The sequence below is a fragment of the Rhinoraja longicauda genome, chromosome 28, assembly GCF_053455715.1.
Source record: "Rhinoraja longicauda isolate Sanriku21f chromosome 28, sRhiLon1.1, whole genome shotgun sequence".
Lineage (NCBI taxonomy): Eukaryota > Metazoa > Chordata > Chondrichthyes > Rajiformes > Arhynchobatidae > Rhinoraja > Rhinoraja longicauda.
In genome coordinates this window covers 2,623,135-2,640,086 of record NC_135980.1, presented here as the reverse complement: position 1 = coordinate 2,640,086, position 16,952 = coordinate 2,623,135, and the positions used below count along the sequence as shown (strand labels likewise).

Here is a 16,952-nt window from a genome sequence, read left to right as displayed (position 1 = left end):
GCAGATATAATAGCGGTGTTTAAGGGGCTTTTAGATAGGCACGTGGATATGCAGGGATATAAATCATGTGCAGGCAAAGGAGATTAGTTTATCTTGCGTATTTATTCACAAAATGCTGGAGTAACTCAGCAGGTCGGGCAGCATTCTCCCGAGATGCTGCCCGACCTGCTGAGTTACTCCAGCATTTTGTGAATAAATACCTTCGATTTGTACCAGCATCTGCAGTTGTTTTCTTATATTAGTTTATCTTGCATCATGTTCGGCACAGACTTTGTGGGCTCAAGGGCTTGTTCCTGTGCTGTACTTTTCTATGTTTGAGGGTTTAGTTTAGTTTAGAGATATAGCACAGAAACAACCCCTTCGGCCCACCGAGTCCGCGCCGGCCAACGATTCCCACACACTAACACTATCCTACACACACTGGACAATTTACAACTTTTTTTTAAACCAAATTCAATTAATCTACAAACCTGCACCTCTTTGTAGTGTGGAAGGAAACCAGAGCACCCGGAGAAAACCCTAGCAGGTCACGGGGAGATCGTACAAACTCCGTACAGATAGCACTCGTGGCCGGGATCTAAGCTGGGTCTCTGGCGCTGTAAGGCTGTAAGGCTGCTCCACCGTGCCACCTGTGAACAATCCTGTACTACCAGCCCCTCACTCAAACCATCTCCCTCCCATCCGCAAACCCCAGAACTACCCTACTCGAGGTCTCTGGTACCTGTCACAATAGACGCCTCATTATGCCACTCCCCAGCCCGAGTTGAAGCAAACTTTTTATTTTGGCACAACACATTGAATAACAAATCTCAATTACTTCACCCCTCATCTGGTACGCTGCTTTAACATCCAATTTCAGGAAATAAAGCCACTTGTCCAGGAGAATCCCACAGGCAGCAGTTCATCATCCATCAGAGGGAATCAGTTATTTCTCTGGGGCTGTAATCTCTGAACCTCTCTAACTACATCTATTAATCCTACCTGTTAAGAATGATTCTGTTGCCAAGAGCATCAAACATATTTTAAAAGGTTAAAAACACCTTTGCAATCAACCAGCAAGTTTAAAAAAAAATAATCTATAGCGCTCAACTGCAATTTCTTTCATGTTATTTGGAAGGCATGTAAAGAAGTTACAAGTTTGCACTTTGGTCGTGATGCCTCTTTGGTCCTAACTGAACTCATTTAAGTAAACAAAGAGTGGTGGGGCATGGAATGAGCTGCCAGAGGAGGTAATTGAGGCAGGTACAATAACACCATTTAAAAAAATAAAAGGGAGAACCTTTAGGAAGGAGATGAGGAGGAATTTCTTTAGTCAGAGGGTGGTGAATCTGTGAAATTCATTGCCGCAGAAGGCTGTGGCCAAGTGAATGGATATTTTTAAGGCAGAGATAGATTGATTCTTGATTAGTTCAGGTGTCAGGGGTAGCGGAGTCAGGGGGTATGGGGAGAAGGCAGGAACGGGGTACTGATTGAGAATGATCAGCCATGATCACATTGAATGGCAGTGCTGGCTCGAAGGGCCGAATGGCCTCCTCCTGCACCTATTGTCTATTGTCAGGGGCTATGGGGAGAAGGCAGGAGAATGGGGTTAGGAGGGAAAGATAGATCAGCCACGATTGAATGGTGCAGTAGACTTGATGGCCGAATGGCCTAATTCTGCTCCTATCACTTTTGACCTTATGAAAAAAACATTTGGACAGGTATGTGGGCAGGAATGAATATTGGCCAACTGCAGGCAAAGCTGAGATGAGGCATCTTGGTCGGCCTGGATGAGTTGAGCCAAAAGGGCCTGTTTCCGTGCTGCATGACAACTATGTCAAAGTAGTAAACCTCAGTCATGTGGTATAAGCACGGTTCAGTCCACATGAAAAAGGATTTCAGTTCATTGAAGATTGTAAATCATGGTGACATTTGTAAAATGCAAACCAGCAGCAAACTGATGCGTCTCTTCCTTGCAACCAGTCAGTTCCCCAAATGTGCGTAGGTCATGTGTAGGAAGGAACTGCAGATGCTGGTTTAAACACAAAATGCTGGAGGAACTCAGCGGGACAGGCAGCATCTCTGGAGAGAAGGAATGGGTGGCGTTTCGTTCATTTGTTTTAGTTTTTCAGAGATACAGCGCAGAAACAGGCCCTTCGTCCCACCGAGTCCATACCGACCAGCGATACCTGCACATTAACATTATCCTACACACACTAGGGACAATTTACATTTATACCAAGCCAATTATCCTACAGACCTGTGCATCTTTGGAGTGTGGGAGGAAACTGAAGACCTCTGAGAAAACTCATGCGGTCACGGGGAGAACGTTCAAACTCCATACAGACAGCACCTAGAGGCAGGATCAAACCTGGTCTCTGGCGCAGCAAGCACTGTACGGCAGCAACTCTACTGCTGCACCACCGTGCCTCCGTGTTCTACATCACTGTCTATATCTCTCCTTTCCCTTTCCCCCGGCTAGTCGGAAGAAGGGTCTCAACCCGAAACGTGACCCATTCATTCTCTCCAGAGATGCTGCCTGTCCCCGCTGAGTTTCTCCAGCATTTTGTGTCTATGTGCGTAGGTCATATTTGGTTTTACCTGGGACTTGAGAGTTGCTTCTGATTGCAACAGCTCCGATTTCTTACTCGTCTCGCTGCAAATGAGACATTTTGTACCCATTGCCTTCCCATCAAAGAGAACTTTTTGGTGCATTAGAATCACGAGTGCAATAGATTAAGAAACATTTCATGATAAACAGCAACCAATGATACCCAGTGGATTGCTTCCTTTTTAGTTTGAGCAGTACATGGCAATCCTATGTTTAAAAATTAATTGTACCACAAGGTTTGACAGAGGCTTTCTGAAAAGTTACCTTTAATTTAACGGGGACAAAGAGAACATTGCCATGTTTGAAGTGTAATACAGACCTCTTCCTGGGAGGGCCATGGCTATTTAACTTTGCTCTGCATTTAAGATGGATGAAACTCAAGATGCCACAGGAGGCAACGATTTAGGTGTTCCCTTCAGAGTATCTGTTCTCTGCCAACCACTAAATATTTATACAACGGCCTCCATGTTGCGGATATACGTGGCTCTCCACAGTGAACGGCTTAAGAGCGATCATTCCAGTCGGTGAAACGTTGATGCAAATATTTCATGACAGAAAATCAAACGTGTTTCAAGGTTTGCAAAGCCCACTTGCAGTGAAGTAGAACTTTAAGAAAAACAATTAATGCAGGCATTTCTTCAATTCATCTTTCTGAACCATCGATACAAAGTGATACAGAAACTTCAATGCCAGCATAAAACCTCCGCCCAAAACTGAAGAAATTCACTGTCTCCTTCACGGAAGAGCGTCTGGCTGTGCCTGAATTGTTACCTGTCCAGCCCCACACAAAACCATACAAATATTTTCAGTCACAGGTTGGTAATCAGTGGGTGACAGGGAGCTTCTTAAAATGGCATAACAGGTAACGTCACATCCGCCGTTTGTCCCTTGTGCTTGTTATCTGGAAACACAAAATGTATAATTAATATCACAAATTGAAACTGCAAAATGACAAATCTAAGTGCTTGCCACATGCCCAACACAAAACTAGATTCAGAAACAAACATTTGGGAGGTTAAGAAAGGGACCAGGGTGGTGAACCTGTGGAATTAATTGCTACAGATGGCAGTGAAGACCAAGTCATTGGGTATTTTTAAAGCAGAGATTGACAGGTTCTTGATTAGTAAAGGCTTCAAAGGTTGCGGGAAGAAGGCAGGAGAATGGGGTTGAGAGGGGAAAATAGAATGATCAAATGGCAGAGTCATAGAATCATACAGAATGGAAACAGGGCCTTCAGCCAAACTTGCCCACACCGACCAACATGCGCCATCTACACTAGTCCCACCTGCCTGCATTTAACCCATATCCCTCTAAACCTGTCCTATCCATGTACCCGTCCAAATGTTTTTAAAACATTGTGATAGTACCTACTCAACTACCTCTCCGGCAGCTCGTTCCATACACCTACCAAAAAGAATTGCGCCTCAGGTTCCAATTAAATCTCCCCCCTCCCCCCCACCTTAAAACTATATCCTCTGGTTCTTGAACTTGATGTACCAAATGGCTTAATTCTCCTCCTATAGTCTCATGGTCTAATAGTTATTATACGGAAACATATCAAAATTGTACTTCCAACTCCACAACTATATCTAGTTAGTGCAACAGCAATAGTCTATAGATGTAAGAATGGACATAGAACCCATGTATTTATAATTGGGCTATGTAATATTATGAAACGGTGAACATGATACTAGGGGAGTATCCCTACTGGCAGCTGGGGTTGCTTGTAACTGGTTATTGGTTGCAGTACCACTGGAGTAATGCAGTCACGCGAATGATGTTACCAAGAACAGGCTGCGTTTACACAATCATTTAGTAAAAGACAGCTCATTAGTCGATTATTTCAGATGAAATAGACAATAGGTGCAGGAGTGGGCCATTCAGCCCTTTGAGCCAGCACCGCCATTCACTGTGATCATGGCTGATCATCCACAATCAGTACCCCATCAGAAATCAAGGCAATTTTACTTAAATAGAAATACAAAGTAATGGCAACATGCAGTTTGTGGGAAGAAACTGTTGCTTATCTGCTCCTGTTATTATTGCCATAAACTTTGACCCTAATCAGTTGCTGACTGACCTCTCCCTGTGTTCCTCCATATCTCTCTCTCTCTGTCTGTCTCCATTGATATTTGAATCAACTATCACTAGAGACCCAAATCAACGTCACTTTAGTACGAGGAATTATTGGCCCGTATTAACGTCATTTCCTAACAGTGAACCTGCTTTTGAAACTCTGTTTTAACTCTACCCACTAGTTCTGTTTATCCTCCAGCTCAGCACACCTTTCAGGGTAGAAATAGAAACTGCGGGCTGAAATAGCAACTGCTAAGGCTGCAAGGAGGGAAAGAAATGAAGAAAGATTAATAAAATATTAATTAATTTAAAGCCACATATTGCAACAATTGTTCTGATGTAATCACGAGGAGCTGGCATGACCATCAAGGCTCATTGTCCATCCTTGATTACTATTGATCTAGATTTAGGCTTATTACTGTCACATGTAGAGCTTTGTTTTGCATGCTATCCATGCAGATCAGATGTAGCATAGATGCCATCTCTGGGATGTCCCATGGTGACAGATACTAATGATAGACACAAAATACTGGAGTAACTCAGCGAGAAAAGATATGGGTGACGTTTCAGGTCAGAACCTTACTCAAGATTTCTTCAGAATCAGGCGTAGGCCATTTAGAAAAGAGATGAGGAAAAACTTTTTCACCCAGAGAGTTGTGAATCTGTGGAATTCTCTGCCTCAGAAGGCAGTGGAGGCCGATTCTCTGGATGCTTTCAAGAGAGAGTTAGATAGAGCTCTTACAGACTGTGGAGTCAAGGGATATGGGGAGAAGGCAGGATCGGGGTACTGATTGTGGATGATCAGCCATGATCACAGTGAATGGCGGTGCTGGCTCTAAGGGCCGAATGGCCTCCTCCTGCACCTATTGTCTACTGTCACGCCACCTATTCCTTTTCTCCAGAGATGCTGTCTGACCAGCTAAGTTACTCCTGCATTTTGTGTCCATCTATTGGAGTAATAGGTGTGTTAATGATGAAGAGTGAAGAAAGATCCTTCATCAAACTCCGACAGATCGAATCAAAAAGATACTAACCTGGTTGAACCACAACCATTCCCTAACACGCGAGGTACTCAAAGCCTAAGGCAAAATATTTTGTTGTTTTTTTTCTCTTTCTGAGAGTAAAATGGCAGAACAATCCACCCCACTTCAAAACCACTTACAAATCAATGATTGCTTGGTCATTTTTGAACACTGATGAGTCATTCGTACCCCAAGGGTCTGGAGTCAGACACTTGTCAGGGCGTGTGGACTGAAGGGTTCCTTCCTTCAAGAAGGATCTTAGAGAACTAGGTTGTTTCTGTGTAGAAACAAAGAACTGCACATGTTATGATGCTTAAGAGTCGATCATATGAGTTGAGTGTAATTTATTGTTACGTGTACCGAGGTACAGTGAAAAGCTTTTGTTGCGTGCTAACCAGTCAGTGGAAAGACAATGCATGATTACAATTGAGCCGTTCACAGTGTACAGATAAATGATAAAGAAAACAACGTGAATAACATTTAGTACAAGATAAAGCCCAGTCAAGTCGGATCATAGACCGAGGATCTCCAATGGTGTAGATAGTAGCTCAGGACTGCTCTCTGGTTGTTGGTAGGATGGTTCAGTTGCCTGATAACAGCTGGGAAGAAGCTGTCCCTGAATCTGGAGATGTGCATTTTCACACTTCTATACCTTTTGCCCGATGGGAGAGGGGAGAAGAGGGAGTGGCCTGGGTGTGACTGGTCCTTGATTATGCTGCTGGCCTTGCCGAGGCAGTGCGAGGTGTAAATGGAGACAATAGAAGGGAGGCTGGTTTGTGCGATGGTCTGGGCTACGTCATATTGATGGGGTCTGGAGTCAGGCACATGAAGATTTCCTTCCTTCAAAAAAGGATCTTAAGCGAACTAAAGATAGACACAAAAGTGCCAGAGCAACTCAGCAGGTCGGGCAGCATCTCCGGAGAAAAAGGAAGGGTGACATTTCGGGTCGGGACCCTTTTTCAGACTGAAAGTAGGGGTGTGGGTGAAGACCAGGAGGTGAGAAAAGGTACTCCAGCAATTTGTGTCTACCTTCGGTACAAACCAACATCGGCAGTTTTTTGTCCCTACGCCTGAAGAGAACCAGGTTGTTTTGATGACAAAACCAGTGATTTCACGACCACCACAATTAATATACGCTTCTCTAACCTCATGAATGAACTATTTAAATTCCAGGAACGAAAATGTAGCATCGTGGTAATGTTACTGGGCTTGTATCCAGCTGCCTGGACTGTTTATCAGGAGACTTTATTTCGAGTCGCACCAGAAGCAGCTAGTAAATTTAAATTCAAGTAATCAATTCAAAACAAAACAAAAACAGCGCGAGTATTTGGACCGTTGCAAGCATCAGTCTGGTTTACAACTCTTTTTCAGAGAAGAACTTTCCCCATCCTCGTGTGGTCTGGCCTACAAGTGTGACTCCAGAACCACTGAACTGCCTCCTCAGCCGAGCAGCAATATACGTGGATAACAAATGCTAGCAGCGGGCCCTAGTGAGGGCGGCACGGTAGCGCAGCGGTAGAGTTGCTGCTTTACAGCGAATGCAGCGCCGGAGACTCAGGTTCGATCCTGACTATGGGTGCTGCACTGTAAGGAGTTTGTACGTTCTCCCCGTGACCTGCGTGGGTTTTCTCCGAGATCTTCGGTTTCCTCCCACACTCCAAAGACGTACAGGTATGTAGGTTAATTGGCTGGGTAAATGTAAAAATTGTCCCTAGTGGGTGTAGGATAGTGTTAATGTACGGGGATCACTGGGCGGCACGGACTTGGAGGGCCGAAAAGGCCTGTTTCCGGCTGTATATATATGATATATACAATGGGAGGAGTTGGCTGCGCCTAACGGCTGCGGCTCTCTGGCAGTCTGTTGTCTTTTTTTCTTTTTTTTTGTTTGTGTCGGTGTTGGGATGGTTTTTGTTTCTGTTTTTGGCTGTGTATGTGTGGTGGGGGTGTGTGGTGGGGGTGTGGGGTGGGGTGGGGGGGTGGGGCGGGGGGAAACCTTTATTTTATTAGGTCTCTTCCCCGGGGCGCGGCTCGGCTGCGGGCCTTAACATTGCCGGCGCAGCTCGGCTGCGGGACGTTTCAGTGCCCGGTGCGGCTCGGCTGCGGGCCTTAACATTGCCGGCGCAGCTCGGCTGCGGGACGTTTCAGTGCCCGGTGCGGCTCGGCTGCGGGCCTTAACATTGCCGGCGCAGCTCGGCTGCGGGACGTTTCAGTGCCCGGTGCGGCTCGGCTGCGGGCCTTAACATTGCCGGCGCAGCTCGGCCGCGGGACGTTTCAGTGCCCGGTGCGGCTCGGCCGCTGGACTTAACATCGCCCGGTGCGGCCGCGGGACGTTTCAGTGCCCGGTGCGGCTCGGCCGCTGGACTTAACATCGCCCGGTGTGGCCGCGGGACGTTTCAGTGCCCGGTGCGGCTTGGCCGCTGGACTTAACATCGCCCGGTGTGGCCGCGGGACGTTTCAGTGCCCGGTGTGGCCGCGGGACGTTTCAGTGCCCGGTGCGGCTCGGCTGCGGGACGTTTCAATGCCCGGTGCGGCTTGGCCGCTGGACTTAACATCGCCCGGTGTGGCCGCGGGACGTTTCAGTGCCCGGTGCGGCTTGGCCGCTGGACTTAACATCGTCAGCGCTGTTCGGCCGCGGGACGTTTCAGTGCCCGGTGCGGCTCGGCCGTTGGACTTAACATCGCCCGGTGCGGCCGCGGGACGTTTCGGTGCCCGGGGCGGCTCGGCCGGGGGGCCTTCCATCCCCTTGCGGGGGCTGTGCGTGTCGTTTGCCTTGGTAGGGGTCGAGCTGCCTGTCCGTGGGTGCGGGGGGAAGAGAGGGGAAGTTTTTGTTGCCTCCATCACAGTGAGGGGGTGTTTGGAGTCACTGTGATGGATGTTTGTGTTGGGGTCGGGTGTCCTGTGTTCTTTTCTTTTTGCTGTATTTTGTGTGACTGCTGAAATTTCGCTCGGTGTTGTGCCGAGTGACAATAAAGTGTTGTTATGTTATGTTATGTTATGTTATATATGATATGATGAAATTTGAGGAAGGATATTCTTGCTATTGAGGGCGTGCAGCGTAGGTTTACTAGGTTAATTCCCGGAATGGCGGGACTGTCATATGTTGAAAGACTGGAGCGACTAGGCTTGTATACACTGGAATTTAGAAGGATGAGAGGAGATCTTATCGAAACATATAAGATTATTAAGGGGTTGGACACGTTAGAGGCAGGAAACATGTTCCCAATGTTGGGGGAGTCCAGAACAAGGGGCCACAGTTTAAGAATAAGGGGTAGGCCATTTAGAACTGAGATGAGGAAAAACTTTTTCAGTCAGAGAGTTGTGAATCTGTGGAATTCTCTGCCTCAGAAGGCAGTGGAGGCTAATTCTCTGAATGCATTCAAGAGAGAGCTGGATAGAGCTCTTAAGGATAGCGGAGTCTGGGGGTATGGGGAGAAGGCAGGAACGGGGTACTGATTGAAAATGATCAGCCATGATCACATTGAATGGCGATGCTGGCTCGAAGGGCCGAATGGCCTCCTCCTGCACCTATTGTCTATTGTCATCAGCTTCAAGAGTCCAGTGTTTTACTGTCATCTGCCCCAAATGGAACAATGAAATTCTCACTTGCAGCAGCACAACAGAATATGTAAACATTGTTCTCTGTAAACAATATAATAAACAAAAAAATTCAGTACATATGTAAAAATAATACTGAATATATGTATCAGTGCTGGCTTTAATTTGTTCTTTGTACCTTTTCTTGCCTCTAGTTTCCCTCTCCCCTGACTCAGTCTGAAGGGGACCCGAAACATAAATATATGTAATGAATATGTAATGAAATGTAAAATATCTATATCTTTATGTATAAACACACACACATAAATACATACAAATATTCAGACTAATTATATTCTGAATAATTATAATCAGAATAATTATATACCGAATTATACACTGTATACACCAACATTTTTATCATTTATATAGTTTACAGAGTATATATATATCACATAAAACAAACAAACAAAAATAGCGCAAAAAGACAAAACTAGTCTCCGTAGTTCAGAGCTTATTTGGAGGTTGTGGTGTTTAAGAGCCTGAAGGTGTCTGGGAGATGCTGTTCCTGAGCCTTGACATTACAGTTGTCAGACTCCTTCCTATATCTTTGTCCCAATGGCAGGAGTGAAATGAGAGTGTGGCCATGTTGGTGTGGGTTTCTGATGATGCTGGCTGCCTTTTTGAGGCAGTAACCCCTGGTAGATCCCTTTGATGGCGGGGAGGTCAGAGCCCGTGACGCACTGGACAGTGTTCAACAGATGAAACTCTTTGTTCTAGGTTAAGGTGACCGAGCTTCTGCCCCTGGATGGCGAGAGGACTTTAAACCATGATAAAAACCACAATCAATACTGCTGGGACTGCAGCAGAAGCAAATGCTTGCTGCGCTCTGTTACAGATAGCTGGGAAAACCAAGCTGTTGGATGCAGTCACCAGAGTAAACTATCCCAGGTGAGAGAACTGACAGGTTTTCCTCTCAGAGCAAGGAATCCCAGTGGGGTGCAGGGATGAAAAAAAGAATGTTTTCTATCCAGTTTCAAGATACTGAACTTTGTGGGGTAGTGGAGTGGGAGATTACTTTGATTAACAGCCTTTCTTCAACTGTGGTTCATAGACCTTCCCATTATTTATATAGTACTTTAGTGCTTGTAAATTCAGTGTAAACATCTAAAGGTCCCACCCCTAAACGTCACCCAGCCATGTTCTCCAAAGATGCCGCCTGACCTGCTGAGTTATTTCAGCACTCTGTCTTTCTTTTTTAAAACACACACAGTTAGGTGAGTCAGAGTCACACAGCGTGGAAACAGGACTTTCAGCCCAACTTGCCCAAGCCGACCAACATGCCCATCTACACTAGTCCCACCTGCCTGCGTTTGGCCCTATCCTGTCCAAGTACCTGTGCAAATGTCTTTTAAATTAGGACAGGTACAAGCTACCTCTTCCAGCAGCTCGTACATACACCACCCTTTGCATAGAAAGTTACCCCTCAGATTCCACCCGCAACTTCAACCTACGTCCTCTGGTTCTCAATTCCCCTACTCTGGGCAAGACTCTGTGCATTTATCCGATCTATTCCTCTCATGATTTTGTACACCCCTCGTTGCCTTTTAATGTTTCAAGTGGGCAATAGCATCAACCCGCATTTTTCTTTCCCTGTTGCTGTTGTGTTTGCTTCTGATTACACTGCAAACACCAACACTATCAAGATATCTTCTTTATTTACCCCAGTGCTCTCCAGTACAGAGTTAAGACCAGACCATCTCTGCCTCCCATCACTTTTTACTCCAATATCCCAGGAATTACGAATTAGGAAACTGAGGCGATCACCATTCAAATTATTCACCTTGAGAAATAGGTCTGGCACCAGAAACTGACCTAACTGAATTTAAACTAAAACGCTAGCACACCTAGAATCCTACTCTTAGGCAGACCCTTGAGCCTCATTGTCTGTAACCCAGCGGTGTGAATATTGATTTTGCTAACTTCAAGTAACCCTTGCATCCGCACTCTCTCTACCCCTTCCCACCCAAGTCGTTGTACAAGGTTCAAAGTCGTCTTGTTGAGTCTCATTTTCAGTAACTCATTTTCACTAGACCACAGCTACTAATGGCCTGCTTCCTTTATCATCGTTACTTTTTTGCACATCTTTCATGCATTTGTTCTATATTTCTCTAAATCACCTTCTATATCTCTCGATTCCCTTTCCCCTATGTCTGAATAAGGGTCTCGACCCGAAGCGTCACCCATTCCTTTTCTCCAGAGATGCTGCCTGACCCGCTAAATTACTCCAGCTTTTTGTGTCTACCCTCAGTAAGAAGGATGGCTAGCTTTTGCTCAAGTTCTATAATGACTGAACTGGTTAAGGTTTTCTCCACAGGTAGGGACAGAACTGCTCGATGGAAGCACGCAGGTGGATAGTTTTGGAAGTAAATAAATTTAGAATACAGCGTAGCAAATTGTGGAGTCATGCGGAGGCTTTTTAAGGCACTGATCAGATGGCATTTGGTGCATTGTGAGCAGTTTTGGGCCCATATCTGAGGAGGGGTGTGCTGGGTCCAGAGGTGATTTATGAGAATGATGCCAGGAATGATTGGGTAAACATATGATGAGCATTTGACAGCACTGGGCCTGTACTCGCTGGAGTTTAGAAGGATGAGGGGGGGACCTCTTTGAAACGTATCAAATAGTGAAAGGCCTGGATAGAGTGGATGTGGAGAGGATGTTTCCACTAGTGGGAGAGTCTAGGACCAGAGGGCATAGCCTTAGAATTAAAGGAAATACCTTTAGAAAGGAGATAAGGAGGAATTTCTTTAGTCAGAGGATGGCGAATCAGTGGAATTCTGTGGAGGCCGAGTCAATTAATATTTTTAAGGTGGAGATTGATAGATTCTTGATTAGTAAGGGTGTCAGGAGTTATTGGAAGAAGGTAGGAGAATGGTGTTGAGAGGGAAAGATACATCAATTGAATGGTGGAGTAGACTTGTTGGGTCGAATGGCCTAATTCAGTTCATAGAACTTACGAAGTGATCTGTCCCTCACAGTACATAAATGGACAAGTTCTCAACACCAGGTTATCTCCATTTTGTTTGGTAATTGACCTGATATTCCCTCAAGGGGGGGAGGGTGGGATGCTGCAATTCTTTAAGGAAGCTTTGAGAACAGCTTCAAATTGCTTCCTCTATTCACCTAGCCCTTCATCCCAACTTGCCCACACCAGCCAACATGTCCCATCTACACTAGTTCCCACGTGCCTGCGTTTGTACCTGTGCAAATGTTTCCTTAATATTGCAATAGTCCCTGACTCAACTACCTCCTTCAGCAGCTCATTCCATACCCCCACCACACTTAATGAGAAAAAGTTACCCCTCAGGTTCTTATTAAATCTCCCCCCCTCACCTTAAACCCATGTCCTCGGGTTCTACCCAATCCATTCCTCCCACGAATCTTATAGAATTTTTCGAGGATGTAACTAGTAGAGTGGATAAGGGAGAACCAGTCGATGTGTTATATCTGGACTTTCAGAAGGCCTTCGACAAGGTCCCACATAGGAGATTGGTGTACAAACTTAAAGCACACGGTATTGAGGGTTCAGTGTTGAGGTGGATAGAAAATTGGTTGGCGGACAGGAAGCAAAGAGTGGGAATAAACGGGTCCTTTTCGGAATGGCAGGCAGTGACTAGTGGGGTACCGCAAGGCTCAGTGCTGGGACCCCAGTTATTTACAGTGTATATTAATGATTTGGACGAGGGAATTGAATGCAACATCCCTAAGTTTGCGGATGACACGAAGCTGGGTGGCAGTGTTAGCTGCGAGGAGGATGCTAGGAGGCTGCAGAGTGACTTGGATAGATTAGGCGAGTGGGCAAATGCATGGCAGATGCAATATAATGTGGATAAATGTGAGGTTATCCACTTTGGCGGCAAGAACAGGAAAGCAGAGTATTACCTGAATGGTGACCGATTGGGAGAAGGGGAGATGCAACGTGACCTGGGTGTCATGGTGCACCAGTCATTGAAAGCAAGCATGCAGGTGCAGCAGGCAGTGAAGAAAGCGAATGGTATGTTGGCATTCATAGCAAGAGGATTTGAGTTTAGGAGCAGGGAGGTTCTGCTGCAGTTGTACAGGGCCTTGGTGAGACCGCACCTGGAGTATTGTGTGCAGTTTTGGTCTCCTAACCTGAGGAAAGACGTTCTTGCCTTAGAGGGAGTACAGAGAAGGTTCACCAGATTGATCCCTTGGATGGCGGGACTTACATATGAGGAAAGACTAGATAGACTGGGCTTGTACTCGCTGGAATTTAGAAGACTGAGGGGGGATCTTATAGAAACATATAAAATTCTTAAGGGGTTGGAGAGGCTAGATGCGGGAAAATTGTTCCCGATGTTGGGGGAGTCCAGAACCAGGGGTCACAGCTTAAGGATAAGGGGGAAGTCTTTTAGGACCGAGATGAGAAAACATTTCTTCACACAGAGAGTGGTGAGTCTGTGGAATTCTCTGCCACAGAAGGTAGTTGAGGCCAGTTCATTGGCTATATTTAAGAGGGAGTTAGATGTGGCCCTTTTTGCTAAAGGGATCAGGGGGTATGGAGAGAAGGCAGGTACAGGCTACTGAGCTGAATGATCAGCCATGATCATATTGAATGGCGGTGCAGGCTCGAAGGGCCGAATGGCCTACTCCTGCACCTATTTTCTATGTTTCTATGTTTCTATGTTTAGTTAGGTCCTTCTTTGTTTCAATGAATGAGACAATGACTTTAACAGCTTCCAATTTTGTGCAAATGGAAGCACAGTCTGCAAACTGCAGCTTAATACGATGAAGTTGAGGACTGGAACCCAATCCAAGCCTGCCTTGGGTTTGCTGTTAATAAACTCCGAGATAATCAGATCAAGCCAGTCAGAGTCATACATCATGGAAACGGGCCCTTTGGCACACCTTGCCCACAGTAGCCACCATATCCCATCTACACGTCCTATGCATTTGGCCCATATTCCTCCAAACCTGTCCTATCCAGGTACCTGCCTAACAGTTTCTTAAAGGTTGTGATAGTCTCTGCCTCAACTACATCCCCTGACAGCTCGTTCCATACACCCACCATCCTTTGTGTGAACAAGTTACCCCTCAGATTCCCATTAATTCTTTTCTCCTTCACCATAAACCTCTGGTTCTCGATTTCCCCCCACTCTGGGCAAGAGACACTGTGCATCTACCCGATCTATTCTTTCATGATTTTATATACCTGGTCCTGGTGTTTTGTGGCGGAGAATGTCAGGGTTGCTAGTGATAGTGGACGTTCACCATGCTTTATCACAAGTGTAAAACACAGTGAAATTCTTGGAGTCGCCAGATTGGGCAGCCTTTGTGATCCGGTCCAGGCAAGACTCTGGATCATTGGGCGTACTGGCGATCCCCATCTTGCCTGTCCAACTTTGTGCTCCGGAGGTGCCTCCTGCAGCCGGCCTTGAGAGCACGAGAAGCAAGACCCCGGTTGACTCTCCGACCGACCTTGCTCCTTGCAACCGTCGTCGCTGGCTCCCTCTTCTTCAGTACTCCGGTCTTCATGGGGACAAACATGGCCCAGGCTCAGCGGCTTCCCCTCTCTAGGCCACGGCCAGCCGGGTCTTCCTGGAGCGGGTCCCGGTCGGGGGAGGGTATTCTTGTTGGTTGGAGATCGTCAGGTTATTTGTGGGACAGTACCAGAGAAGTTATCATTGCAGGGTCCTTCTATATATTGCTTTTACTGTAACAACATTTCTACTGTGCTGTTTCTTTGGGGAGGGGGCAGCTTAACGGAGACATCCATTGCTTAGATGATGATCTAATCTAACAGGGGCCAGGATTGGGGGGGAGGGATTTATATTGCCATTAGGTCCAATGCTGGTTTCACTGTCAAAACAGGGAGCTGGCTGTGGGATGGACTCTTTACAAGTACTTTTGATAAGAGTACTCCACCCGAGCAGGCGATGCATTTTCTCCTTGCCGAATCATAGCTTTCCCGAGGAGTGCGAACCTGGCATTGAAGTGGTCAGGATGTCAGGACATCACCCTCTGGAGCTGAAGTCCTCCTTCACCACATCAGCCGGTTCCAGGATCAAGGTATATGTGATGATGACCACGCCCTGTGGCAAATGCAGGAGTCATGCATTTGTCTTGAAGAGAGTGGCTGAGACACTATACTACTCAATCTTGACAGCAATGCTCATCCCATGAAGACGAGTCCTCTTCCAGAAGATAATGTACCCATCACCATATTCTTTAACCTGGCCATCTCCTGTCAACCTCTCACACAGACGGCAACGTCCACAGGAAAACATCCGAGCACCTACGCCATGACAACTGACGCGGTAGAGTTGCTGCTCTACAGTGCTAGAGACTCTGGTTCCATCCTGACTATGGGTGCTGTCTGTAAAGGAGTGTGTACAGTCTCCCTGCAACCGCGTGGGTTTCTTCCCCCATTCCAAGTTGCTTATGGGCAAATCTTTTCCGGTGGGGCAGTTTTTCCTGTGGAAGTGACCTAATCCGTGTGCACCTGGCAGAAATAGGTCCAGATCCTGTGGCATAGGAAGCCAAGATAAGCAGAGACCAGGATCAATCGACCGCTCACTCCCAGAAATGTCACACGGTTACAATAAGGAATTGTTTATACACCTGAGACACCGTGAGTTGCTTGGACAACATAAAGGGAGCTTCATCTGCATTTACCTTATGATATACCTTATCCTGAGCATCCTAAAAGAAAGACACACAGTCCTGCAGTAATTCAGCGGGACGGGCAGCATCCCTGGAGAATATGGATGAATGCCTTTTCGGTCTGGACCCCCAACTTCGGACTGAAGGGTCACAATCCCAATTGTCACCTATCCATGCTCTCCAGAGGTGCTGCCTGACCCACTGAGTTGCTCCAGTACTTTGTGTCTTTTATTATAAACCAGCATCTGCAGTTCCTTGTGTCTGCTTAATTTAGTTTAGCCCAATTACCATAAATTACAGCAGCCAATTTACACAGCACAAATTCTTACACACCATTTCAAGAAGTTTTAACACTGACTTGAGGAGTAAATATTGCAACAATACTGGGAAGATGCCAATGCCTTTTGAACAGTGCCACAAGATCTCTCATGTTCACCCGCGAGGACAGACTTAGTTTAACAAGTCATCCAAAATGCAACACTTCTTGCAGCGGTAGAGTTGCTGCCACACAGTGCCAGAAACCCGGGTTCGATCCCGACCCGTGACCTGCGTGGGTTTTCCACGAAATCTCAGGTTTCTTCTCACACTCCAAAGGCGTACAGGTTTGTAGGCTAATTGGCTTGGTTGAATTGTAAATTGTCACCAGTGGGTGTAGGATATTGTACACCTGCGTGGGTCGGTGGTCGGCATGGACTAGGTGGGCCGAAGGGCCTGTTTCCACACTGTATCTCTAAACTAAACTAAGCAGCAAGCTGCATTTAAATATCAACATTTTTTTTTAATGTTGAACCCCCAGAAGGACTAGAATTGACGAGCACATGATCCCGGGGCTTGAAAGTTACCAATGAACCAAAGCACCGAAGTAAACAACAAATCCAGCCGAGAAGCAAAACGCGGTCAAGTCTAAGCATTTGAAAGCCTAGAATTCCCTACAAAAAACCTTCCGAAAACGATCAATAACATGCAAAAGGAGAAATGCAAGAATTTGTTGCAAGGATCTTTACATAGAAACCTCTCGCTGAAGAACATTAATTGGAATTCAC

The 16,952-nt window shown here is 46.2% G+C and overlaps 1 protein-coding gene across 2 annotated transcripts in view; it reads right to left on the bottom strand.

Annotated features, from left to right (window-relative positions):
• Window positions 1-206: 206 nt before the first annotated feature.
• The window catches only part of LOC144607249 (protein FAM174C-like), a 45,751-nt gene continuing 29,005 nt past the window's right edge, over window positions 207-16,952 (bottom strand). For both annotated transcript variants that reach the window (XR_013549082.1, XM_078423956.1), the window contains one exon: window positions 207-3,491. The gene's annotated coding sequence lies outside the window, so the exon portion shown is untranslated. The remainder of the gene's footprint in view (window positions 3,492-16,952) is intronic.